General features: G+C 41.1%; 1 long non-coding RNA gene across 1 annotated transcript; it reads right to left on the bottom strand.

The window, feature by feature from the left end:
* Window positions 1-178: 178 nt before the first annotated feature.
* On the bottom strand, window positions 179-27,932 carry LOC144064182 (uncharacterized). Its single transcript, XR_013296730.1, has 5 exons — window positions 27,817-27,932; window positions 27,658-27,738; window positions 26,908-27,003; window positions 23,960-24,017; window positions 179-304 (listed from the first exon to the last, which is right to left on the bottom strand). It is a non-coding gene; the product is annotated as an uncharacterized LOC144064182 (long non-coding RNA).

Raw genomic sequence — 27,932 nt, 5'->3', positions numbered from 1 at the left:
TAGTAAAACTAGAAAATATTTAATTTATATAGCTATTTTTTAATGAATCTCTTGACCTCACATATCTTAGCATAACCTGCCATTGATGCGAGTACCATCAATAAAGAATAATATTTATATTTGTATGAACTCAGGCTAAATCTCCACAAATTTCTGTAATAGGCACATCAAGTGAAGGACTTACCCATTTTTCAGACAAATGTGCGTAGTCCTAATGAGTCAGAGGCGGCTGGATAGGATTGGGGGGACTAATTAGACGCATCATGTCCTAATCCCTTTCCAGGGTCATCTGCTGGGGTCAGGCCTAAAGAGAGAAAGGTCACATAAACATCCGGCTCATTGCATTAATGACGCCGCCATACTGTAGACTGCGCGTGTGTATGTGTGTAAATGTCTAAAAAGAAGGGGATTGGGCCCTTTTTATGGTTACAATAAATCTACACAAGGCTTTTCCAGCAGCATCTGTAAACATAAACAGGTAGCAGATGGAAGTGCGTGTGTGTAATTGATCACTTTCTATTGATCTGTGATTACAGTGCATGGACAGGAATTACTGTATGGGGCTGAGCACATGCTCAAACAGCAGCTACTGTAGGCCACAGGGGGAAAACGTGCACGTGTGACCGGTCGGCAAGGGCAGGGATTAACCCACGCGCATGTCAGCAAGTGGCGATCACAAACAAATAAAATTTAGGCCTAAAAAGATTGCATGATCGTATTTTATCTTGAGTCATTTTAGCATCAAATGTTCAAAAATAAAAGTCTACACACCCCTATTTGTATATTTTCATGTAAAAAGTAACATTAATATGACCTATACCAGGGGTGTCAGACTCGGGTTGGTTAGCGGGCCGCGTTAACGTCAACTCGATTTCATGTGGGCCAGACCATTTTAGATATAATATTTATATATTTTTCTATAAATGGATTAAAAGAACTGGATTAAAAGCCCTGAATATTCAGTTTTTTTATAGATCTAAAGCAATGTTTATTTTAGATTTTTTAAATATATTTTTAGATTTTACAAAATGATTTTTGAACTAAAAACAGAAAAAAATATTAAAAAATTACAATTATTGATTTAAAAGGGGAAAAATCAGGAAATGTAATATACATCTATACTCTTCATTTTAATTTGATCATAAAACAGAAAGTCGGCACTCATGATTTACTTTCCCGGGCCACACAAAATGATGTGGCGGGCCAGATGTGGCCCCCGGGCCACCACTTTGACACACGTGACCTATACTATACAAGGTAATATAAAAAATAAACTTGGACAGTCTGGTTGAAATGTTAATTGGGGTCACACACCAGCCAAGATTTAAAATCAATTTGTTAAACCCAAATAGAGAGAACTGAGATGTTCTAGTACGTAGGTATGTCCTACTGTTTATCCCAAACCACAGAACACAAAGATCCCATTGTTAAAAAAGTATCAGTCAGTAAAGAGGCACAGAAGAATTTTCAAGTAAAGTCAACGGATTCATCAAGTGGGAAAATGCGTGAGAATTTGACATTTAAGGGCATTCCTTAGTTTCGTACCTTTGAGAAAATTGATTTAAAATAATCATATAAAGATGGAAAATGATGCTCAGTCAGAATGGCACTCTAGGAGAACTAACTACAAACCTAAAGACTAAAGGGTTTGCCCATCATCTAGTTAAATCACTTCCCCTTAAAAAAATCCAGAAGGTTGTCCACAAATCTCCATTAAGCTTTTCTAAACCTCCCACATTGCCCTCAATTCCAGGGGCGGTCCCTGGAAAAGGGCGTAAAATGTCGGCCAAGTCTAAACAAGTATATTTTGACTGCACGGTGTGCAGGAGGAAGCACAGATTGGATTTCCACAGGGGCTTTAAAGCAGACAAAAACATCCACGTCGCGAGTGGCGGAAATGGCTCTGCCTTTTAAACACAACACACACACAGAACGCTTACAATTAATCTGCTGTCATAGAGTGCTGGAAGCTGATGAAATATCCAACACCATCTTGCTTCCTCAAAGATGACACCTCAATGTCGCGTAAAAATGATTGAAATGGAATAAAACAACGGCACAGAATTAAAACAAATGTCGTATTATGTCATTTCATAATTCGTGCACATGCAGAATGAACACTGCTTTAGGCTTTCATTTTGAATGCAATTAAAAATATTATATCTGTCTGTATTTGAACAATGCTGACAAAAATTCAGTCAATTCTTACATTTTATCAGTTAGTGTGTATGTGTGTGTGTGGAACCTACAGTAGGCAGGCCTCCTTACAGCTGCAACTTCTCTTTTTGATAACCAAGTGCTTGTGAATGTTTTTGTTAATGTGCTAACGGATGTGTGTGTAGGTTGTGTCCATATAGCTATAGGCTAGTGTTTGCCATTCAGGTGTGAAAGTGTCAAGGACAAAGTTTGGGCGTGTTAAGTATGTGTAGCATGACATCACATTAAGTACATAGAAGCCTGGAAAAAAAAAGTCTATTTTGAATGCATCCTTAATGTCTAAAGCTACTGAATCTCAAGTGTTGACAGGCAAAAGTGCTGTCATTGAAAGCATTATCTGGAAAATATATGTTATCGATATGAAATAAATATGTAAGCTTCATGTTCTAGTTCACCATCATGTAGAGAAATGTCCTTTGATTGAGAAACATTAGATGTTATGGACTGTATTATGGTCTCCTCCTACAGTAATCCCGTCAAGTAACAAAGACAAAGTTCAAACGGCAACCTTTCACCAGGGGAAATGAATTCACATCAACAACCCGCTCGCCACTCCAAAATATCAATATCCCCCATTTCTGTCAGCACCCTCAGCATCTGGGTGACACTTTGTCAGCTCCGTAGCCGCAGTCGGGCGCCAAAAGACTTGGATAATCTGCGCCCGAGAGCTCGAGCGTGCACGGCGGCGGTGAGGCGAGACTATCGGAACGTCTCATCGCATCAGATGTGGCGAAGGATTGGGAGAAGTAAAACTCACTATTGGATTCACAATAAGGCAAAGTGAAGGAGCTTTGTTTTGATTTCTGGCTCTGTTTGGACCAGTGATTTCTAAAACTGGGGGGCCCCACAAAACCTGGAGGTTTGATTTTCCAACATTTTCCAGTTTTTTTGCCGTTTCATATACTTTAAAAAGAGTATATTTAGGGCGGAATTCCTGTTGATCGATTGCAGTTGACAGACAAACATCTTTGAATATGAGCGGGTTAGTTGCCATTACAGTCATGTGCATTAAAAACACTTATGGTTATTTTATTTATTTTCTGAAATGTAATCAATATAAAGCCAGGATGAGTTTGAATTCATAATATTGCAAAAAACCTACAAAACTAGTGATTTAAGAATACTTGAGTTGGAACACTTTCAACATACAGCTAATGCGAATCTCATTTTACCAGACAAGTACAGATTAAACACCCTTTTCCCACATATTATTATTCTTATATCTATTTTCTAGTAGGCGCCAAAATGACTTCCTGTCTGCCTTCATTTCCCACGACCGTTCACGCTGCAGGGAACGACACGGACTTCGGGTGCCAATGTAGCATGAGGCCAGAACCACCGCAATACTGACCATGGTGTGAGTCCGCCGCGTGTAAATGTGTGTGCGCGGGTGTGATATCATCTCCCATAGGTGCTGCTGCCCACACCTTTCTATCCGGTTGACACCCATGACCAAATAAACACGTTTCACAGTAATTGAAATAAAACAACGTCATGGTCTCTTATGATTTTGTGGTCTCTGACGTTCCCACCGCCTGCCACATGTCCATTACGTTTGGGTGAGTCACATGAAACTCGCATTATGGACCTTGCTATGACAAAAATTAAAAAATATAGGACTTTTTACACATCAACATTTGGGGGTAAAACCAATTAATTAAATTGAGAGCCATCAAAAAAAGGCACTGCTAACAATCTTCACCAGATGCGCGAACTGGATGTTCCCATGTCGCCTCTTCGTCTTGCCGCCAGTTTATTTTCTCTACGCGCGGAAATCCAAATTCCACGTGAACGTCTTCCGTCACACGCCTGACCGTCCGTGAAAACACCCTCCCTATCGATGCCCTGCTGAAAACAAAACGTTTCATCATTGTGCTACACACTGCAGAGAGAACCTGGCCTTGAACTCTGAACTCCTAGGTCGTAATTCCACTGCATGTGCATCCCCCAGAAACACACACTTTCTGAAACACTTTAGGTTTTCTACTAACAAACACTAAATAGCAGCAAATGAGTAAACAGTCCGAATGAATCACAACTAGTGAAAGTGGAAAAACGACCCAGTAAAAAAAACAACCAATCTTGGGATTGTTTCTTAACTAGCTAAAGAGTCTGCACTACAAAAGTCCAAAATAGAATTCTCCCATATGTGCTAACCTGTGAATTCAAACTGAGCCACCAAATGTTCCGCTCGCATCTGCGGCCCCGTACAAGCGTGGTGTCGTAAACACTAAACATAGCGAGGCCGATCCTAGTGAGCGCTTGTGATTAGTGCTGCGATCAGAGAAGGGAGCGCGGCAGAAGCGGAAACCAAAGAATGTCTTGCGTTTCTTTAACAAGGATGTCCATTTTAGAAAGGGCTCCTGCGGCCGGGCTAATTTCAGACGACGGCGTGTAAACACTAAACATAGCGTCACCAACCATCCCATTTGAGGACCAGTTGGTTATAAAAGTCCTATTAGCAGATGTTGTCTGGCCATGCTAAATAAACAGAGACAAGATGTAGGCCCCACATGCGGAAAACATGCTGGCTTTCATTCAGGTTGTTGCGAGTCTCAAAATCATCAAGTCAACAGCGTGTTGCGTTTTGCTTGCCAAGGTTCCAAGTCAGTTTTAGACTATCAAATCCATTGCAACTGTACTGCCGGCTTAAAAGTGTGGATGAATGTTTCCTATTCTTCGTGGTCCACCACCTTAAGTTGGACTTTTCTCGCTTGTACTTTCCCAAACGACAGCACTTTTTTGCCATAAAACAACAACAAAAAAAAGTGATGAGAGATTTACCGAGCAGTAATGTGCTCTCCAGTAAATCAAAGCCATTCCTAATTGAACTTTAGGATCCACGAGCATCCATCTATGGCACGTTGTTTTCCAATGGCCCGTTTCAGTCCGGCTCCACATTCCACATATTGTTTTAGCATTTACTGTCAGCTTTACAACGCATGATAACTTAACACAGGAATCATACGTAATTGAATAAAAGCTTCCCCTAAATGTGTAGAAAGGAAGGGGCTCAAGGGGGGGTACGCCAAGGGCCGATCTAATCTTTATGGTCCGAAGCGATGCTTCGCGGACCAGGAAACGGGAGATGGAGCAAAACATCCTTGGCTAGGGGACCTTGAAAATGAGATATTTGAATATCTTTGTAAAAAGTACTCCCAGTTATCAGTTTTCAGTAAGCATCTTACCATTTCATATTTATTTCACCAAAAACAATGCATTAGGGATTGATTGTGACATCACAACCAAAATTAAAGGTTATGTCTAGCTTTCTACTGCAAACATAGCGGTCACATGGCCACCAGAGAACAGAAACCCTATGGATAGCATGCTACCAGACGGCAAAAAATCTGTAGCTCATTCTGGGTATGACATCATCTGTTTGGAGATTTTTTGTGGGCGGCCCTAGGCAACTGAGAAAGGAAAACTAATTAGGATCTAATTGAATCATTACTGCAACTTTTGAAGATGGATGTGTGGCCAAAATATAGTCTACTGTCATTTTAAAATTTAAAATTCTGCACCTGACTGCAATCCTCCAGTAAACAGTCCAACTTTAGGAGAGTGCGAGGGAGCCCCTCACCCACTCACCCATTCGCATTCTCCCAGCACGCTTATCACACTCAGCTCCTCCCCGAGCCCGTCAGAGGCCAGCGTATCACGGCTAGCGTCATTCAAGCGGGAGATAAGCGCCCGCCGCCGGCGTGTGCGCATTTTGCGCCGCGTAATTAACGAGCCTGCGGGGGTGAGGACATTCCCTCAGACGTCTGTCTCCGGGTTCGCAATCAGCCGATTACCTGAGAGACGGCGGCGGTGGCGAGGAAAAGCAGAACCGGCCTCTGGCCCAATGTTTAGCCTGTCGTTGACCTTGCGGTGATTGTAGAAGAATTTAAAAAAAATGAACGGCAAATTTCCCAGTTTAACCTTTTCATGCATGAATTATGACTTAATGACAGCCATTGATGCCGCTTGACATCCAATCCATTTTTACTGGGAGGGGGCGAATGAACGAATTCCTTCATTGGTCCATGGTACTGAAAGATGAGCATTCACAGCCAGTTCTCCCAGTTTGAATTAATTTGGACGTCTATTAACGTCAAAGACATGCATGATTTAATTTCTATTTAAAAAATCAACTTTAGAGTGGTACTAACTATTGTGTATTTTGGCTTTTGTTTATTTTAATTTCATTAATTTAGCTTTTATTCACATTGTATTAATTTACAAATGCGTGTAAAAAAGAAAAATACTATAAAATACCTTAATGAATTAGAATAATAATAATGGACCTTTTGATGAGCGCAACGGGGTCTCCGCAATATGCTTCAATTTGGTGCCCATTTATGGCCCACCCGTTGCAGATTGCTAGTTTGCACGGGGGGTAATCGCTAGAGGGTATGGAAAAATTCGCTGAATAAAGTCATTTAATAGAGTGCCAGCTTCAGGTGACTTTTGAGTGAGTTGAATGTCATCAGGTTGCTTGTCTTCTGGGAGAGGCAGCGCTTATTCATCATTGGGAAAATGAAGCAGGTCGGCCAGGCGCTCTGAGGCCTTATTAGTCAGATTTACAGCGTGCGAGAAAGTTGCTCGCTGGGATGAGGATGGTGGGGAGGTGGGGGAATCACCCATAAGCACTATCAGCTGTTCATCAGCTCACCACCAGAAAATGTAGAAATAGGCATAAGCTGTTAACCTGCTGTTTTACATTTGATTGGATCCTGACCAAAAACCTTGCATTTTCCTTACGCTTCTTTTGTCAAGTCTATTAAAAAAAGTTCCCACGCGTCATTTAAATAGTCCCGATTCACAACAATAGTTATCGTAAGATACTTTACCCACGCAAAACTGCTTTCCACTGAAGACTGTTTGAAACAAGTCCAAGGTACTAATACTAATACATATATTTTTCACATTGGTGTAAAAGTACCAATTCGTCAAACTGAAATAAATTACAGATTCTCTAAAAAAAAATCCATATTTGTACGTTGTTACTTCCCACCACTTAAATAAGCACACCTTGCACTAAAACAAAGTGAACATTGCTCCATGTACTTTGCAAAGCCTTCAGAAACAAGTATCTGGCGCGAATGCACTGTTCGCGTCCGTTACTAGCGTGGACGGAGCGGACAGTGTCAAAGCTGACAGAGTGCTTGTCGTATCTGGTGGCCATGAGCTCTTATCGGGCCTCTAAGCAATGGAGAGGGTGAGAAAAATCAAGCCGAGGTCTCTGTCCAGCGTCTCCGTCGCGTCCTGGGATGTCAGCGTCGGTGCTGATAGCGATTGTCACGTACTTGAAGCGCAAGTGTCGCTTGATTTATGACCCGTCACGGCGAAAAGCTCGTCATACCGCTAATTCTGAAGTAGGTATGAGCTTGTTGGTGTCAAACATTTTGATTACAATGGTGACAGAAATGTTACTTCGCACATCATTCCCAGTCAAAATATTTGAGCTCCAAAATCAACCATTTAGACCTTCGGGATCATTATTTACACTAAAATTTGAGCAGACTAACCAACGATTTTGGTAGTCTTTTATCACTCACCCGGACAAAGTGTCAGGTATGGTGATCCGCGATTTGGTAATAGTTTATTCTGAAGCCCAAACATTCACGGAAAAATATTTAAGCAAAGGACCAGAGGATGGACCTGTCTCAATACTGGTCTACTATCATAACTGCGTTTAAAACTGTTCACATAACCGTTTGGATGATATCAGAGTTCGAGGTGGCTGCCTCCAAAGAATAAATCCTGAGTTTAGTTACTTTGGCAATCTTATTTAAGATAATTCAATAAACGATCAAGGCCTCAACGAGGAAGTACAAGTAAGCACGAGCCCTCTCAGAAGACATTTACACCAGTTTGACACTTCCTGCGGTCTAAAACTGAACCTTTCCTGTACTAAAACATCTTCCTGATCAGAGCGAGCACGTCCCTTTTAAGTGCGCTCCACTTCCTGCGCTCTCTAAAGGCCAGGATGGCGCGCCACTGAGAGGGAAAACCACAGAGGAAGCAACGTTTGAAGTGCGACGTATCAATATCATAGGAAAACACTCTAAATCCACAGTGTACGTTTTAATAGACGAATCCATCAATAAGGTCTTTTATGGCGGGGGTCCTTCATCTCTCCCATCTCCACTTCTTTCATTACTTGTCTCATATCGGCAGAATGATGAGCCTCGCCGACTCCGGCGCTCATAAATTTGATAAGGTGTCTCCTCATTAATACGATAATGCACTCCTTCCCTTGGCGCATTAATACCATCTTTGCTCTTATCTCGAGGGCGTACAAGCTGAACCACTGGCTAGTAATTACATAAACACCAAGAGACAGAGGGTCCGGAAGACAAATAAGGGGATGATAGCAGGAAGGAGATGAACGACAACTTGGCTCCATCCTGGAGAAGGTTGCGGAGAGCCCAAGAATTTTGCCCGAATGGTGCTGGTCTGCGCCAGTCACATGATGGGGAAAGGCCAATCACAACACAGGAAATAGTTTGACAGAGTTAAAGCTATTGCAAATATCCCCTATAATAGATCCTTTCCCCCCCAAGATTTTTAAGGTGTTCAATACTACAAGGGAAATCTATCATAATTGTACTCAACCTCAGTGTTATATATATACAAACTCCCTCAAATACAATTTCTGTTTCCAATACTATCCAGCAAGTCGTACGTAAACACAAATTGGAGTTGTTTTTCCAAACTTGATCATCCCAGTAATATAATTTGGTGGTCATCAATACATTTCTTCCATTGGATGTCATTAGATAGTGCAGGTGTTCCTCTTGGGTAGTCAGCCATCAGTCAAGATTCTCACCCTTCACCCCATAACCTTCCCATCATCCTTAGAGACTTTTCGTGAAATCGAGCCCACGTTTTTACCGACCCCGAGGCGTCTTTTAATAATTTTACAGATAGAGTTGGAGGGAAGGAGACAGACAGATGGAGACAGAGGAGAGGAGGGGAGTCCATGGCGGCCATGTCTGAAAAGCTGACACATCCCGATAAAAGAGCAAAGCTGGTTATTCTCAGCCACGCTAATTCAAGGGAGGGAACTCAGCACCGATTCTCTTCAGAAAACAAAGAAGTCAGTGCTTATGAAAAATGGCCCCAAAATAGAGTGGCAATGCACAACAAGCAGATTTCCAAAGTACATCATCTGGAGCAAGTCACAATCAATATGTCACTAACAACAGATAACAAAACCAGATTTCATGATTAGATTTACACAGAAACACAAATCCTGAAACCTGATTTGACCCCATAAAAAATCCAGTATTCATATACAGCTACTAGAAGTAGTGCTGCCAAAACAAACCCTATAAAATGGGAAAAAAACAGACTACTGGGAAGAAATACTGTGGTGCCTTAAGTCATGTCATTAATTCATCACATGACTCAAAACCTATAACACACTTCAACCATTTCAAAGCACTGGAATTAATGTCAAATGCTATTCATCTGTCCAAGTCCACATGTCCCTATTTTTGTGTACTATTCCACCATATAAAAACATGTAAAAATAGCAATTCCAAAGAATGACAAGTTAATCAACCGTGGCCTTTTTTGATGAGGAACTTGACTACAGGGCAGCAGTATACTACAAACATTCAAACAAATGAAGAAGAGTTTCACTAATAGCAACTTAGTAACCTGCAGTAATAGTAATTTTACGCTGAGGATAAAGAATACATGCGTGTGAATGTTTTTGTATATCTAAATCTACACAAATGTATTTCAGATGATTCTATAATGACCATAAGAATGTTAAAATACCAACCAAACACACGACAGGGACTCTAAAGCGGAAACACGTTGCTTTTAATCAACCGAATATTCGATTGAAGCTTAGCTCCAAATATATCCGCTGTTTCTTAACTTCTCAGCTAAGGCTTGAAATGCGGTGGTCAGTGTGTGCGAATCCGATCCGGCTCGCTCGCTTCCTCGTTCGCTTCGCTTTATGTGGATTTGCGGTCTGGAGGTTTTGGGTTATTTTTCCTGAACGAACTCGACGAGGGACAATATGAAACATTTTAACGGGGCGTCCTTCAAAGGGAAGTCGGCGCTGTGGTGAAGCTCATTAACAGGCACAATCCAGATTGGAACCAAAGGCTTTGGCTTTTTACGGGCCTTCACCAAAATGGGCCAGATCTTTATAAACAAAGTCGATATTTCGGGCCTGCAGGCATTCACACCCAACATATTGAGTTTTAAGAGGGTATGGCATGAGATGAAACTGGAACATCTGACAATCATACCATCTCGTAATCACACATATAGGGAAAGACAAAAAAGGACAGATGTAAAAAAAAATCCAAATCAAAGAGAGAAGAAAGCCACATTGGAAAAGTAAATGAATAAGACGGGAAAGCAAACATAAAAAAACTGGATTAATAACACAACAGGAAAGGGACAAAAGTAAATGAAGTCAACAAAAAGCAAGGTCAGAAAAGGCAAATATAAAAGCCGTGAGACGAAGGAAAGCAAAACTCAAGAAACATGAATGAAGGGAAAAGAATGCAAAGGAAATGTTCACCCTCCATGCTGAATTACTTAACACACTATGGATCACAATTAGGGAAACACCCGCCCGCACGCACACATGCTTTGTCCTTTTAAGTGTTGCATCTGAAATTGTCATCAGAACATTCGGTCCCACACGATCCCATTTGTGCTTGTGTTGCTTTCTTCTGCGTCTTCTCACACACATCATTCTCTCGGGCTATTTCTAGAAAGGCCTTTTCATCTTGCCGTTTTTTTGCGGTAACGTGCACATAGCTCGTTAGCACACAAAGCGCTGCATACCGCTCGGCGCCCATTTTGTTGTTAACCGGCCGACTCGTTGATCTCGTGTATTTTTGTATTTCTAGTTAATATTGTTCGTATAATTTTTGAGCAATAAACTGACAGCTAACAAAAAATACAGTTTTTGTCCTTGAGGTAATCAGAATTATTCATTAATCTTCTCAGTCTTAAATATAAAATGGTTAGCATTTGGCGCTATGACATCTCTATACGTCGCATCACGGTCAAAAGGTTGGGAGGTTGGGGTCTAACCACTTAACTTTATTTAGGTGGTAAAAGAGTGGGTGAGGAAGGGGGAGGCAAGTGAGGGAATGAGGAAAGAATAAACAGAGGATGAGAAGAGGAAACAAAGTGGAAAGACAAAAAAGATGAACTGGATCAAAAATAAAACTGCATTGAAGGTGGGGAGTGAAGTAAAGGACAGGAAGAAAGGCAGTAACATAAGGACAAATGAATTAAAGGTTTGAGAAAAAAAGATAATAAATGTAAAGAAAGAATTTAGAAGGAAGAAAAAAGTCAAAAGCAAAATGCTAAAATGATAGTACTCGAACTAAAACCAAAGAAAAGTGCAAAATATGGAAAAGCAAAGCGTTGTGTAACAAGTAAAAGCCAATAAAAAGGGGGAAAGGAAAATAAAACAAGAAAGAGCAGATAAAAGAAAGCATAAGGAATTGCTCGTTATTGCCCAAACGATTTACCAACGAATCCAAGCTTTTAAACGAGCCGTCATCATGAAGTCATTTAGAGCTCAAATGCAAAAGGCCAAATGAGGCCCCTACAATCTGCTGACATATGTATGCTTGCATAGGACTAACATTTCCTTGAAGAAGCCCCCAGGTGAAAGGACCACCTGCCCCTTTTTGCATTTTTACCCACTTAAATTTCCTTCTTTCACTCAGCACACATGTGGACACCAATGCACTTCTCTAGCGCGGCTTTAAAGCGGTGCCTATCCAAACAGGAAGTTGGCCTCTGCCCCGGCTGCAGTTGAGGCTTCATGGGTGGAGATTTCATTAGTCGCGCCTAACAGGCAAATTATCCGCTTGGGCGCACCTGTAAAAGTTTACTGAGTGTCAATCTTGCCATGCCGCCGACGTGGGTGTGTGTGCGTGGAGAAGTAGAACGGATGTAGCAATCCGGAAAATTTACATAATGGCGGAAACCTATCCTTCAGGTGTCATGGAGTCCTCGAATTTTGAAAAAAAATGTAAAAAAACTTTTAGAAGCAAGTTCTATCAACATTTAACTTTTCAGCATTCCACTTCCAAGCCAAACATTAGCTTCAATGACACAAGTGTGTTTTTGGGAAGGTCCAAAGATTGTTCCAATCAAAATAACATTGTTTAATTTCCGATTAAACCAGATTCTGGTACTGATTTCCAAGAATTAGCATCCTATTAGTTTGAACTGTGAAAATTCAAGTTCTCAACTCTACAACTTAAATTCATTAGAGTAAATAAGGTATAACAGAAAATAATAAAAGGAACTTTTCACTTACTACTACTACAAACAAGAAACCCCTGCCAAAATACACTCATCTTGCCACCTCCGCACACTCATCGGCGCCCCCTGCCTAGTGGCCTCTTTGTAGCCGTGTTGCGACTGTATCAGATCTGGGGGCAATAAAGCGCTGAATGGGGAGTAGGTGGGGGCCCAAGTGTGAATTTGTAATGTGCTTATGCTGGAATTGCGGCCACAGGAGTTGCGGGCGCCAAAACGCTGAGCAATACTCCCACACCCTCGGTTGGGGAGGGGGTGAGCAAAGTAAAAGGGGGCATGAGGGGGGTTTAACCACAGAACACCTTTCATCCTTGTGAAGGTGGAAGTGACTGTGAGGTTTTCTGGAGTTGATCCACTTCCAAACTTACAGTAACTAGATGCCGATGTGCATTACATCCATTTAACAACTGCAGGACCTGTTCAGAGCACTTGGCTTACCCCCCACCCACACATGCGGGTGGGTGGTTGGCGGGTCCAGGTCCTGGAAGGTCGTCGAGCAGCAGAGAAGCAAATGGTGTCGCTTCCCTCGACGTTAGGGCAAAGTTCAGAGGGGGACTGTTAAGACAGCACTTTTTACCTACAGCATGGGCACATTAAAGGCTGCCTTCGTTTACAGCCACAAATGGCCTGCCAGATTTGGACCCTCCCCTATGGCGGAAAACATGAGGCTAATCCATTCAAGGAGTATGATGTTATCATTACTAAACGATTCGATTTGTATAGTGCCGTGGGATAAGCCACTATGCTGAGTCGAACTCAAGGAAATGAATACGAGTACAGTACGTACAGTCAAATGATGTCGTGGAAAAGTGATTCTTTGTTCAAGACGATGGCAAAATGGAGGAAAAGACTACTTAGGAGAAAATTGATATTGTGATACAAGTTAGTTTGGACCAACCATGATTTAGGGTAGTGTTTCCTAACCTTTTTTTCCATTACATTTATGTAGCGGAAGCACGATCCTATTCGTCATTCCGTGCACCAATGTTGGAAAGACGGCGGAAAATCCTTCGGTTCGTGACCGATTGACGACTAAACTGGGACTGGACAGAGCTCAGTAATTACAGCTGCTGCCGTCACCACCTGAGGGAAAAAAATGTGATTTTACAAGACAAGATGGGGCCCGGCTCGCTTCAGTATAAAAGGATTGGATGGCTTTCAAAATGTTGTATTTCCCTTCCCTCGAAGCGAACAGACGACTACGTCCCGAGGCTTCAATAATTCCGCCTTGAAGCGAATTCACTGTAAACTGCCGTCACCTTCGATCGGTTCCAAGTCAGCTGAAGGTCGACGGGGTTAAGAAAATAAAGACTTTTCATTGTTGCTTTGGTAGCGGAGGCTTTTCTTTACCCCGGGCCTCATTCTCGAAGCCACTCCCTCGCGCAGCAGACGTGCTGACCGCGGTGATTTTGTGGGTGCACTGGACCGTGGTGCACCCTTCACCACTCGCCGCTTCGCAAGCGGGGTGTGTCGCTCGAGCGGAGACGCTGCGAAAGCCATCTCGCTTCGCCCCGCTCGTTGGAGGCCTGCTGGCTTTTGATGATGTGGCCAACCAGGTGGGGTGTCAAATAAAATCTCATAGCCCTGCACGCTTTCATCACGAAATTCAATAAACCCAACGGAAAAGAAAAAATACCGTTTTTAGCATGGTAGCGACGACAAATTTTACAACAGTTGCCCAGCACATTTGGCACATCCCATCAATTTTTCCACTTCAGCATCGGTGTGTGGTTATTTGAACCTCAAACTACTACATATTGCCGCTTTAATCCAAACAGTACGACGCCAATGACAAAGAAGACTCCATCTGGAACAAATGATTAAATGCAACTTTTATCAACTTCATCTCTAGGACACAGGATGTCCTGACGCCTCATAGTGTGAAGGTGCCGGTGTCGGCCAGTGGGGAGTGTTTACAGACTTGCGCTACCTCCGCTGCCACACATCTACACTGTCACATGTGCACAGATGCACACACACATTCGCTGCTGGTGTACCTCCTGTCCCCCTCTGCTTCCACATATAATATATCAAAGCATCGCAGTGTGGCTGCGGATCTCGGCGAGGCTACCCTCACGTCCACGGCAAGAATACTTTGGATCTCGACTCTCAAACATGAGCGCAATGCAAGGTGATGAAGGATGGTGCACCCAGCTGATTCTTACACACTTTCCTTTACCAAACACCTGCAATAACATGACTAAAACGCACAGAAACGGCACACACGACGGTTTACGGTCTGGCTACGCTATACTTTGGTTGGAGGGTTATTATTGAAACGGAAGTTTTATTTTGATCAAACACAATACACGCTAAATGGCCAATCGGAGATGGGAGTCAGAGTCAAGGTCACACTAAACAACATTCTCTATTGGCGCACACCGACACACCAAGACTTATTTCTTTACATTTGCTTGTATGTTGGAGTTACAGTACATCGCTGTTTTCTAGTTTGCTCAGCAAAGTCAGCCTAGTACAAATAATGGATTCTGAAATTCACAATAAAATACTTGTTTTGGAGTGGCATGAAGCAATAAAATTTAATATCAATAATTTTCAATGCTTGGAGTATTTGCAGTACGAGTAAATTAAGTTACAAGCTTGGTTATGGAATGAATAAAATTTGCACAGGTCATAAAAAAAAAATAATTGAGGCAGTTCTCTGCAAAATGTTTCGCAGATAGCTACGAAAAGATCGAATCTACTGATTGCGAATGGATATATTGTCAAACCCCGAAGCACATGGAGGACGAAATGGAAGAGTCACTTGTTCTGTTATGTGTAATATTTCATGAGTTATTGGACAGGCCTATCTATGCCGATAGTCTATCTGGCTTCACTTCCTTGTGAGCAACAGGAGGAGGAAGAGGAGGAGAAGGAGGAATAAAAAGATTAGAGAGGAAAACAGTGGAGCCATTCATGGAGAGGCTTCCTCTGGGAACGTGGTGCTTTGTACCGACACGAACTGTGTGAAAGAGTGTGTGCGAGCGAGCGCGTGCTTGTGTGTGGGAGTCGGAAACGCATCAGGGTCAAGCAGAAATCATTAGAATAGGTGCCGGAATCCAATCGAGCGTAACATGGTGTATGTATTTGATCCATATGTAGATATATGTACAGAACACACAACTTAGTGCGTGTGGTCTCATCCTCCCATCCTGTTTGGGAACGGGCTGGGGAGGGTTAGGGGGGCTGCTTCCTCTGGTTCGGAACCCTATGTTGTGACTACACTAGAAGGTCCGACTCAAAACGCCTCCGCCTCACCTAGGACACCCTCTGAAGCCAGGCGAGGTCCAGATGAAGACAGTGTAAACCCCTACACATTTGAATCCATTTATAATAAAGCTTCCTATAACGGTGCAGGCATACGTGCAATATCCGTGTCGTCCGAGTAGCGAGAGGAACTTTAGCGTGCTCCATAAAAAATGACACGGATGGCCACATTATGGCATTCAGTTTGACACCTGTGATCTATTTTGTAAGTTCTCCTTATAGGAAAAATAGTTGCACTGCAAACGCTCCGTGTCAAACTACACACAGACAAACACAGGCAAGCGAGACCAAGAGTCGCAGGAGGGAAACCTGGAATGAATTTGTCTGTGTTTACCCAAAATATACAGAGCGCTGGCCGCCTCCGTCCCAGCCGAGCGCCGACAAATCCGCCAACCGCTTATCAAATTAAACCGCCATTAGCAGCGTAAACACGCGATCTGGCGCGTACGCTCACAAACGCGGTAGAGCGTTTCACACATGTTCACGCTAAAGCCCTCCTTGCCGAACGCTCCTAATCCCAGTGTCTTTGGTGACCCGCTTTGGTTCGGGGCTTGTCGTCACACGTGTCAGATTGTTCGCTAGATTGCAATCATGCTGTACTCAAGCACAATATTACCTTGACTTATGACAATTGGAGTTTTTATGAGTTAGGAATGTGGTCATTGCACAGGCTTCAACTACCTTCTTGGGTACGAAATCAAGAAGGGAGCAATTAAACTACAGTCACCGATGCATTTTTTAACCCAAACTGTCAGACACGTATGCAAAATGAGAACTTTCACAAGGAGCTGCTGTGGACCACAACTCACAATGGGATGCTCACACTCAGTTTGTAAATTGGCCAAACCTGACTGCATCTTATGTTGTCACTCATTAGGCCACATCTAAACAAGCCACACATAAAAAACACAAATACTTCAAGTATGTACCAAACTTTAATTTCACAGAACCAGTTTATTTCTTCACATCCAACCTAGCACTTGGCGCCTGATCCACTTTGACTGGGACTAGTTAGGTGATTAATAAAATGGTAAATCTGCAAGTGAAAGAAATGGGAAGAAAAATGCACCTTACTTGTGTGTCTGTTATTTTAAATTAGATAATTCCTGGGTTCCAGATAGCCACAAATGATTATGGAGTTGCCAATTATTTTAAATACGGCCATGGATGGAGATATATTGCTTCTCTCAATTTATGTTTGAATTCAGTGATGAACCCTGGATCAAATTCTGTCACCGCCGACCCCCAAACCCGATCGATCAGCCAAAACTTAAACTCCAACTTTTACCTCACTAATTTTTCAATAAGCCATTTTCAACAGCGATTGAATAATATAACAAGCAAGGACTGGAAAATCCGTTTTTTTAAACTCATTAAATAGCAAGAAAACATACATCTAAAACAACACCCAATGCACTTCATTGCTTCCCAACACTGCTCATCCCATAATGTTACCCTGACAACACACTAAGTGGGGCATAAGCGGGCTAATTCCTTCCATGCCTGCTTTTTAACGTGCAGGATTTTGCTATAAAGCGGCAAGCGCATGTAATAGTCTCGTGAAAGTCAGACAACTGTCAGGAGGATTTATCTCGTAACGGCGGCTAAGGTAAACTGCCACAGTGAGAGATGGCTATTTAAAAAAAAACTGACTGTTCTTCCTTCCTCTTTCCTGCGTGGCCTGGAGGGAGCGCCTGACCAAACGATCATCATACAAAAAAACAGGACGATATGGCTGAACTAATCATCTTTATGGACTGTGTCCCATGCACGGGTAGTGGTTAAGAGTGTTAAACAAATTAATTATATCTAGGAGGAAAAAAAGGTCATGAGGGGAATTCCATATTCTGATTAGAGGAATAAAAAATGACCCATGAGAACTTGGTTAAGGCTAAAATAACCATGAACAAACCCGCTATTCTGAATTTGCGGATTTAATCAGGAATTACGCGATTTGTCACGTTCATGACGTTTCCGAAAAGAGCATGCTCATAAATTTGCATTCAAAAAACCTGGATCGTGAACATGCAAGTAATACTGAATAGACAGTGATTTACGATGGAAATCGCAAAATAAATTCAATGATATATTTATAGTATTTCAATCCCGATACTAAAACTTCTCTGTCATGACTAAAAGTAAAATCAAAAGGTGAGCCACACTTATTTAGATTTGACAACCAAGTGGTTCGTTTTTGTGTTAAGCAGAAAACTACAAGACCAATGCTGAGGTTTAGTATTGCATCCAAACAGAAACCTAACTGTACCTCACTGAAACCCCACACCCTGAATTCCTCCATTTTCTAATAAATCCAAGTGGGGGTCTTTTTTTTTGCTTTTACAGGAACAACGAGCCGTGAAATGGTTAATTTCATATGTGAATGTTTTCAATTAACTTTATTGATCCGTGGCCCACGCAAGAAACCCTCGCTGAATCGGATTCACACCTCCCGACATTCGAAGGACACCTTGAATGCCAGATGGCCGTTGGCCCGCGCTCCCCTGCGGCGATGCGGTGGAAGAAAAACAGTCATGTTATGTGCAGACTGTGCTCAGCATAGGCCAAAAGATTATGAAACTATATGAAACTTCATGTTAAAGTTGCTTAATGTGTTGTTCTGCATGGTTTGTGTAGTACTTTAAATACAAAAACACAATTTAACAGACAAATTACTCACAAAACTCAATTTAGTTTGATCCATCCATTTTTAAGAGTAATTTCATAAGCATTTGGCGTCAAATCATCTGCATGCTATTTTCAACTGGGTCAGACTGCTGATGCAACTTGGACATGGCTAGAATAAATCGGTTGTCATTTCGAAAATTATATGGTCGTATAAAATTGATTTTTAATCATATCTGCGTTCCAATCGTGCCTTTCTGACTTTATCAATTCTTCGGACGAATTTAGCGTGTGATTTCATTCTGTTTATCTTTGTCATCGACACCCACGATTTGGCTGATAATGCTCGTAAAGACAACAAATCGGTCATTCTTTCACTTAATACAGCAGAACCACTTAACAATGATGTCATTGTTCAACTACTTTTCTTCAATTGCCCTCTTTGTGTTCAAGGTGTTCAAAAATAGATACAATGCTTTTGGTTTTAGCTTTCTTAATTCTGTTATTTTATCCTAAAATAATTACTCTATATTAAAATATTTTAAAAGCTTAGCTAAAATGCCATCAATCAACAACACAATCTCGGAGTGTAACAATGTTTGTGCTTTTATATGTCGGAAAAGAACACTCACTGAAGAGAAGTATACCTAAAACATAAAATAATGGTTACTTTGAACAATAATAAAACAGCGCCTAAAATTTTAAACAGCAACCATTGCGAAAAATTACTAAATTTCTTGCTTCTATTACTGGCTGAAAAAAATTAAAGCAGTCAGATGTTGATATGTGTTTCAGTTATATACTTGATGCAATCCATTTTAATGGGCGATCTGATCTCAAAAATTATTGCAGATAGGGAATATTGTTGTGAAAAACGAAAATATAACCACTAATATAGTGACAATCCACCCTAATCAACCACCAACTTTTTCTTACATAAAACACACGAGCATCACCTTACCAACAACTCATGCGAGAGCATGACATCATCATTGCGCAACACCTTTCCATAAGCCTCCTCAGTCTTTCCCACAAATAAGGGGTGAGGTTGGGGGTCACTTGTCACTAGGAAATCGGTTGAGGTCGGAATGTGAGCCATTTTAATGTCCGTGAGCACATCCCAATGTTCCTCATTAAGGTGTTTAGATTCGCAACCCACAGGTTTCCCTCAGGGACCAAAAGCAAGGAGGACCTTCTCTTCCCACAACTGCCCCTGCGACCGCTCGGCTGTCAATCACTTCAACATCACATCACACCCGCTGGCGTCGAACACGTATTCGCACAGGCGCATGATTGTGAAGGTGTTTTTCATTTTTTCCTTCATATTTGCTCAGCTCCCAACCCTGTGACCAACCCTTGAACTATATGCTTAAGCTACGACCTCAATATCAACCGCATTTAGTGATGACTGGTTTAGCATGGTTATGGAAGTTGCAATTTGCCACCCGCTGAGCCCTCTACATTAAAATATAAAATAATAAAAGCAAGCAAGAGATAACACAAAAGTACAAAAAGTGAAAGAGTAAAAACTTGAGACTCAAAAATCATATTTTCCTGTATACCAGGGGTGTCAGACTCGGGTTGGTTCGCGGGCCGCGTTAACGTCAACTCGATTTCATGTGGGCCGGACCATTTTAGATATAATATTTAGATTTTTTTTAAATAAATGGATTAAAAGAACTGGATTAAAAGTCCCGAATATTCAGTTTTTTATAGATCTAAAACAATGTTTATTTTAGCTTTTTTATATATATATTTAGATTTTACAAAAGGATTTTTGAACTAAAAACAGAAAAAATGATTAAAAATTACAATTATTGATTTAAAAGGGGGAAAATCAGGAAATTTAATATACATCTATACTCTTCAGTTTAATTTGATCCTAAAAGAGAAAGTCGGCACTCATGATTTACTTTCCCGGGCCACACAAAATGATGCAGCGGGCCAGATTTAGCCCCCGGGCCGCCACTTTGACACCTGCGCTGTATACAGTATCTCAGATTATCTGTCTTTGATTTGAACAAACACAACACAACTTAAAAAGTTAATTTTAACACACTATGAAATCATACTGGACCGCCTCCCAATGTGTTTTCTCAAGTATATTCATTGGACTAAACTGCAGTTTTTGTAACGAGCTAGCCTTTTTTTCATTGACTTTATAGTTGGTGTATTTTAAGGTTCCATACATGTGCGTGCTTAACATGTCAATTAATATCATCTGTTTCTTTCCACACACATGCGCAAATTAGAGGCTGAAACCACCATGGCGCACTCCATCATTACGACAATAAGAGTTCACATTAATCTTGCCTTGACGACTATTAGCGCTGCACCACAGGCTCTCCCAAGGTAGAAATACTAGCCGTTTGGCTGGCTACAGTTCCGGATGGCACCTTGCAGGGGGACGCTTAAAGGGTGTCGGTGTACAAACGGCCTGATGGCCAGAACTTGCCCGCATGCACAAAACCAGAGCGTGACGTGGCAAAACTTATTAAATTGTGTTTTTTCTGCTCATACATCAACTGATTTGGACCAGAACGACCCACAAAACGATTCTGCCCCTAATTAAATGTAACATAAGATCGTTGGGGAAAAGCCTTTTGGAGCATTAGTATTATAAATCTTGGCTGTTTCTTCCCCTTTTATGCTGACAAGCGCAAAAAAGTGACAACTAGAGTTTGTTCATTTGAGACCTAGTAGGATTACACCACAAGAAACATGATCATAATAGTCAAAATCTATTTTCACATTGTTTGAGTAAGCTTCCTTTCATCTTCTGTCATTTTTCAAGTAAACTAACCTAAATAATCACACACAATTTAGACACAGTCCCAGATTTCACCAAGCTTTGTGAATAGGTAGTAAAAATTAAAAAAATGCTATGTTTCGGTATGGAACCTGAAAAAAAATGTGTGTGAAGGAAAAAAATCCTGCAGTCTAAAGAGCTTTTTATTAAGTCAAATCAGGTTTTTAAGGCTGTATTATCGGCAGTCTGAATGTTACTAAAGCAAATGAGATCTTAATTAGTATCTTATTCTGTGTTGGCAATTGAGTACACAACACTAAGTGTAGTAAGAAAGTACTTTTTTTTGTAGTTTTTTTCGGTTTTAAAAATTAGTTGAGATGTTAAAAAAAACATTTTTCCCATTATCTTTCAAAACCAAAACGGAGCCTACTGATGTACGTACTAGTTCTGCCTAACAGTTTGGCCTTGGCGGACTCTATCGTTTATTTGTGGCCCCTATTTACCACTTTGCTGAATTCCTACCCTCATCTATCGTCACAAGCTGTGGGTCGTGACAGAAAACAAGATCTCTGACACAAGCGGCCGAAATAAGTTTCACTTAAAGGGTGTCTGTTTTCTTTTGGAGAATCACAGTCATCTGGAAAGGTTCAGAAGAAATGCTCTTTCGCATTTAGAAAAGCCAAAAGCATGGATATCTCTAGGATGCTTGCGGAAAGGACTCAGGACATGCTAGAGAGACTACGTCTTCAGGGAACACATCACAATCCCCGCCTGGATGATCTGGACGAAGTGGTTGGCAAATGAGAAGTCTAAGATTCGCAACTTTATCTTTCAACCCTGCGACCTGCCCTCATTTAAACATACGTTGATACGCAGTTAAAAGTGGTGCTGCACTGGTTAAAAAAGTAATTTTTTTAAAAGGTGTTGAGCATTAATCCCACGAGAACAACAGAGCTCCAAACGTGTCGAAAGCAGGAAGAAAGAAAAAGTGCACTTCAAGGAGGAGGGGGTTCTCAGTCCTCGTATGTCTGGACAGGAAATGGGACCGCTTTAAACTTTGACCCCAGTCCACTGGGCAACGTTTTTGAGTGCGTCTTACAACAGGTTCTTAGGGGGCTTGATGGACAGATGGTCATCGTAGAGAGCCGTGCAGGTGCTATACCTCCAGGTGGAGACGGCGAGTCAAGTCCCACAAAGGGGGGGGAATTGGATTTTGTGGTGCGGTGACAAATTTTCCATGGAGCGCCCTTTTGATGGGCTGGGATCGGTTTTTGGCGGGACGAAGCCACGAGGGTTTTTTGAGCTGCCGCTCGGCCACTATAAAACAACTTTGACTCAGCGACCTTCCCGGAACACCAACTCAGATATAGTTCCCTTGAAAACGGTTTGTTCTCCTTTCAACATTCTCGAAGCGGACCGCAGGAGGAGGAGACCGAGGAGAATGGGAATGAAGCATGTAAGCCCCCCCCACCCCTCCAACCCCAACCCACCCAAACAGCGGCAGAGGCGAGGGGGTCACTGCTGGGGACTCTCCCCTGAAGGCAAGTTGGCTATAAGCGGGATATTATAAACATTTAAGCGTTTTGGATTTCTGGCTTTCAGAAAGTCATTGAGGGAACATTAAGTGCACTAGTACATGTGAAATATGTACTGTACACTCTTTGTTTTTGGGGTGATGATTTTAGGGGTGCAGCTCCAAAAAAATTCAAACTGTTGAAATATAGTTATGTGAGAGGTATTTGCATTTTTTTATGTGTTGAGATGCAGTATGATGATCTATGATCTCGCGATACAAAAGCTAATAAGTACATTTTATATACCTGATTTACATTCAATTTGGTGCTATTGGCACAGTTAGCCTTGCTCATTGAACTGAATTTAAGAATGATAGATAGCCTCGGTAGAATCCCGCATTTTAATGTCACCAAGATACTTTTCATACCACAATGCTTGTGTTGAACACTTCTATGGATTCAAGCCTCGAGGGAAGCCTGCATTTACGGCGCAAATGTTAATGGCATCCCTTCGATAACAACTTAGAATTTAATCATGTTTGCCGAATCTTTCCGGGGGTCCCGTGGTTTGGCCTTTCTCCGAGCCGCGTCCTCGGAGGGCTGACATTCTTCCGTAAACACAAAAACAAACACGGCGAACCTAGGGATTAGACGTCTGGAATGGACTTATTTAGGCTGGGCCAAACTCTAGCTGTGTGTGTGCGCGCATTCTTAAGGCATTTTGCTTACCTTGTTTTTCACATTCATCAATATTTAAAAAAAAAAACATAAACAAAAAGTTGTCTGTCTGTTTAAAATTCCACCCAAAAAACAATTTCACTTACCTTAGCTATGAAATATTTGTTGCATTAATGTTGTTGCATTCTTGTTTTTTATCTCATAAGATTCCATTTGTATTCATTGAACTGAGTCATTTGTATTTGTGAATAATAAAATATTAGGAAAATACTTAAGGCAGTCTACGTATAAGGAATATGTCTGTTTAGATGTTAGGCTTTTGGGGAGTATACAAAGAGATGTAGGGAAATAATTATTTTAAAAATGGAATTAGTTTGGCACTTAACCTGTACAATTCAATGCAATCTTTGAAATATTTTTGGAGAAGTGTGGGCAGCCTTTTATGTAAGTGGATTTTCAAAATTTACCAATCATGCTAACTGGGAGTTAGGCAACATTCATAATTTAATAATTGATAATTAACACATTATTATTGTTCCTTTAGTGTGTGGTTTTTCACCCCTAAAACTAAATTAAAATAATTAAAAAGAGAAATGACACCAACCTTGACCTCTGTCTCTTCATCCATCCTGCCTTGACAAGATAAGCAGCAAACAACACCGCTGTGGAATAAAAGTAAAAAGTCAATAGAAAACCCCAAAAGTCTGCAATAGAAACACCTGAAAAATCTCATTTCTACTTCCCACAGTTACAATCCCTTTGTCAACTGCTTAACATGTTGAAGCTTTGTTTTGAAATGTGGGTTAACGCTGGATAATTGGCACACATCTACACCGAGCAAGATGTAAACATTGGAGGCCGAGATCTTCATCGGCAAGAATGGAGACAACAAAGCCTGGTGCTGAAAGGTAGTTAATCTGTGATGGATCTTTGGCTCCCCGACACGGCGGTGATGGTGTCGCTCGGGAATGTTGCTGCCTGCTTGCCTGCCTGCGTGAGGGGAACATGTGTTGCTGTGTGCACTATGTGGTCCGTGCACTCATTAGTGCGAGCTATAGCTCAGACTAGCTCCGGTTACAGTAGTAAACACCACCTTTGAAGTTTTAGTGGAGTCCCGAAAAGCCGAGTGGGCCCGAAGACAGAATAAGAAGGACTAAAGGAGGTGGCAAACAAGTTACGGAGGGGACAATGGAGTCGGACCACTAAAAAGTTGTTAAAATAAATGATGGATAACATATGCACCTGTCCTTTTTGGGGAAAAACTGTTTTTTAAATAAATTTAGGCATACACATACTACACTTACAGTTTTATGGAGAAAAACATGATTATGTACAGTATGAGTGAACTAAAATATGTTTCAGATACGTATATTTAACACCCAAAGTCTATAGTGTAGTCTTTTATGTATACAGTATTAAATATTTTTACCTTGCAGTGACAATCCAAGACTAAAAAGTGTGGAATGAGTCACTAATGGATTTATTTTGGTTGTGAAGTATTGCAATATTTACAGAAACACAATTGCGCCTCATAAATTCAACAGCACGGTGCACAAATCTACTCAAATTACTCAAATTTAGCTAAAAGTAGTGTTTTATCAATTAGTAGTTTAAGATTTTTATATTGGGAACAAATAACAGCAGGTTTTATTAAAAACTAACGCACTTTATTTATATTGCACACAGTACTGCCGGATGGAAATGTCCCATTTTCAAATGGAGTTAATTGTAGTTTTTGTCTTAACTCTATGCTATTGATAGTAAGTGCAAGTGTATGTATCATATATATTTTTTAATGCGGGTTATTATGTGGGTGCACGTTATGTGGGTGGGTTGCCCGTGTTGGCGAATCGGCAGGCAGCCGTTGCAATAAACAGATGTGGAGTCTTTATGAGGTCTTTACAACAGGTTCAGCTGTGCCCAGATGTTTATGCACGTTCTCGTGTGTGTGTGTGTGTGTGTGTGTGTGTGAGTGTGTGTGTGTGAGTGTGTGTGTGTGTGTGTATGCAGGCACCCGTGAGAGAGAAGCACAACATGGAAACCTCCTATTAGTAAAGTGTGAAGGACGCACGGGCAGGAAAGGGTAACTGGGCAAAGGGTTGGGTATAAATTCCCTGAGAAGTGAAATTTTCCTGAGAAAAAAAAGGTTCATAACTACAAAAAAGTCAAGATATGTTTTGGCACAAGAAATGGATAGGTAGCGTATTACAAGTTAGAGACAGAATGTTGCTTGCCTGGTTTTTACTTTTATGATTTGGGGGATTTTATTAATCTCGCAAGGGGACACTGGCATGTTTGAATTTTTTTACGGTTTGAAACCTGAAAAGGCACACGAGCCATTTTATGGCGCAAATCACATGAGGACAGGGAAAATCAGAGTTGACTTTTCTTCCCCTTTCACAAGAACGTCCAGCGCAAAACGAGTTGCGGCCGAGCTGACTCCGCGCTGCTTTTTAGCACCTTCGCTCGTAAATTTGTGGAAAAACAAAAGAAGCAGAGTCAAAATAAAAGATTTACGGCGTGGGAGGAGGGCCTGGAGATTTTAGACAATATGAAAATAAAAAGACGCAATAAAGCTGCGCTGGGCTCGATTGTGGTCATCACAGGGATGTGGCGCCGCTCCAAAATGGCCGACTTTATTGCTACATCTGAAAAAGCAAGCAAGCGAGAAAGGACGTCAACAGATTCAGAGACCATTAAAGGCAAAACTTTTCCTTGACGTGGCCACGGTCTCCGGCAGTGGGGGTGTTACGGGGGGGTCGCTTTGAGGGAACCCAAGCCAACTTCCAAGGAGGGTTCATTTCACCGAGTTTTTTATCGACACCTTTTATTTTCCCTCCTTTTTTTTGCCGTTACATAAATCATGACGTCATATGGCAAGCCTGAGCTGTAAAGTGACTTTTACAAATATCAAGAGGGTATCAGGAATTTGTGCTTTTAAAAAAAAGGTAGTCCAACACACGTAGTTTAATGCCATGTGCATTGACCACAATGTTTTTTCTCCAACAAAACGTACCGGCGACATTTTTGTCTCGTAGCAAAATCGTTTTGCAAGACATCCGTATTTATAGTGCTTTCGGAAATTAATCACAGTGTAGGCCTACCGCAAGTTTTAATGCACAAATCTGATTTTATTTTTTGGCATATGCAAGCTTTTGTGACCGTTCAGACCGAGACTTTTCCTAGAGGCCTTTAAAAACACTTAAAACCAACAATTAACTACAACATAGTTCTCATTCTTTGCACGTAATATGCTGTTTGTTCTTTTTTTTTTACACTGAATGTTTAGCTAGCAAAATATTCAATATTAGTGTGAAAATCCAATGTTGCATTAAGCCTTCTTTTAAAATGTTAAGCTTATTTATACACTTGAAACCCGGTTTCATTTTTTTTTTTATCCTGGAACAGATGCTTTCTATATTCATGATTTCCTGTGGGAAAAATGTTATAAAATCCAAACAAAATTCAATGTGTTGACCGTTTTCGGCGTTCCACTGTGATTAAAATCCAACAGTTCGTGTACGACTTTCCCCTTAGTGTGTGAAAAACAACCTTTTTGTGAGCTTCTTGGTCCTTTTTGGCAGGCATCGCACATCAGAGGTTTAGGTTTCATGGATCATGGCAGGGGAGCGTTGAAACTGGAGACAACTACAACAAACAAGGCCTCCGTATTTTTAGGTTGCCAGTATAAAATCCACTTTTCACAGTTTGATGCGTGGCTGAAGCCAAACAAACTGCGGCCTTCAAAAAACAGGAACGTTGTCCACAACTGGGATCGGCGGTTCGTTCGTGCATGCATACGACAATTACGTCCTCCATAATTACAAGTACACTTGTATGGAAGTCAATGCTTGACATTACAACATTTTGAAAGGCCAAATGCACTGAATTAGTATGGGAAGTGCAAAAATCATACAGTTTGAAAACTATTAGTTAATTATAGAATAAAGTTTTACACTGAAAATTGAGGACATACGTTTATGTTTGAAGGCCATGAACTATCTAAAAAGCAATTGCATGATGAAACTACAATACTACTTTGCGTTTTACTTATGTTACATTGTCTCCACCTAGTGACCAAAAAGAACACTGCTAAAATAATAATAATATTGAAATGAGTGGAAATATACATTTTCTGCAACTGTAGTTTTTAGTTTGTTTTGTGAGTCCTGCAAAAACCAGTTCTGTACTTGACTTGCTACAGAACTGCTTGCATTTGTAAGGATATCGCACAAGTATTTGAATAAGCAACGTTTGTAGGATCCTAAAAAGAAGTTTACGTACACAAGAAATGTAGCCTACCTTTTAAATATATGATGTGATCGTAATAGGCCAAACGTCCGACGTGCAACGACGCCACATCCCAAAGCTCACTTATCTTATCTGTAATATATCACGAGAAAAAAAATCAATTAGAGCAAAAAAACATTAAAAACAAATATAGTAGTGATGAATGTATACCTCTGAATTAGCAGCGACCTCCATGTAGTTTCCGCATAACGTCATCATTTAATTAAAGTTCAGGTGTGGTGTGATGTGCGTTGCAATAGTTTTGTGTCTAATCAAACTTTAGAACA

Source organism: Stigmatopora argus, chromosome 19 (genome assembly GCF_051989625.1).
Source record: "Stigmatopora argus isolate UIUO_Sarg chromosome 19, RoL_Sarg_1.0, whole genome shotgun sequence".
NCBI classification, from domain to species: domain Eukaryota; kingdom Metazoa; phylum Chordata; class Actinopteri; order Syngnathiformes; family Syngnathidae; genus Stigmatopora; species Stigmatopora argus.
This window is presented reverse-complemented; position numbering and strand designations above follow the sequence as displayed.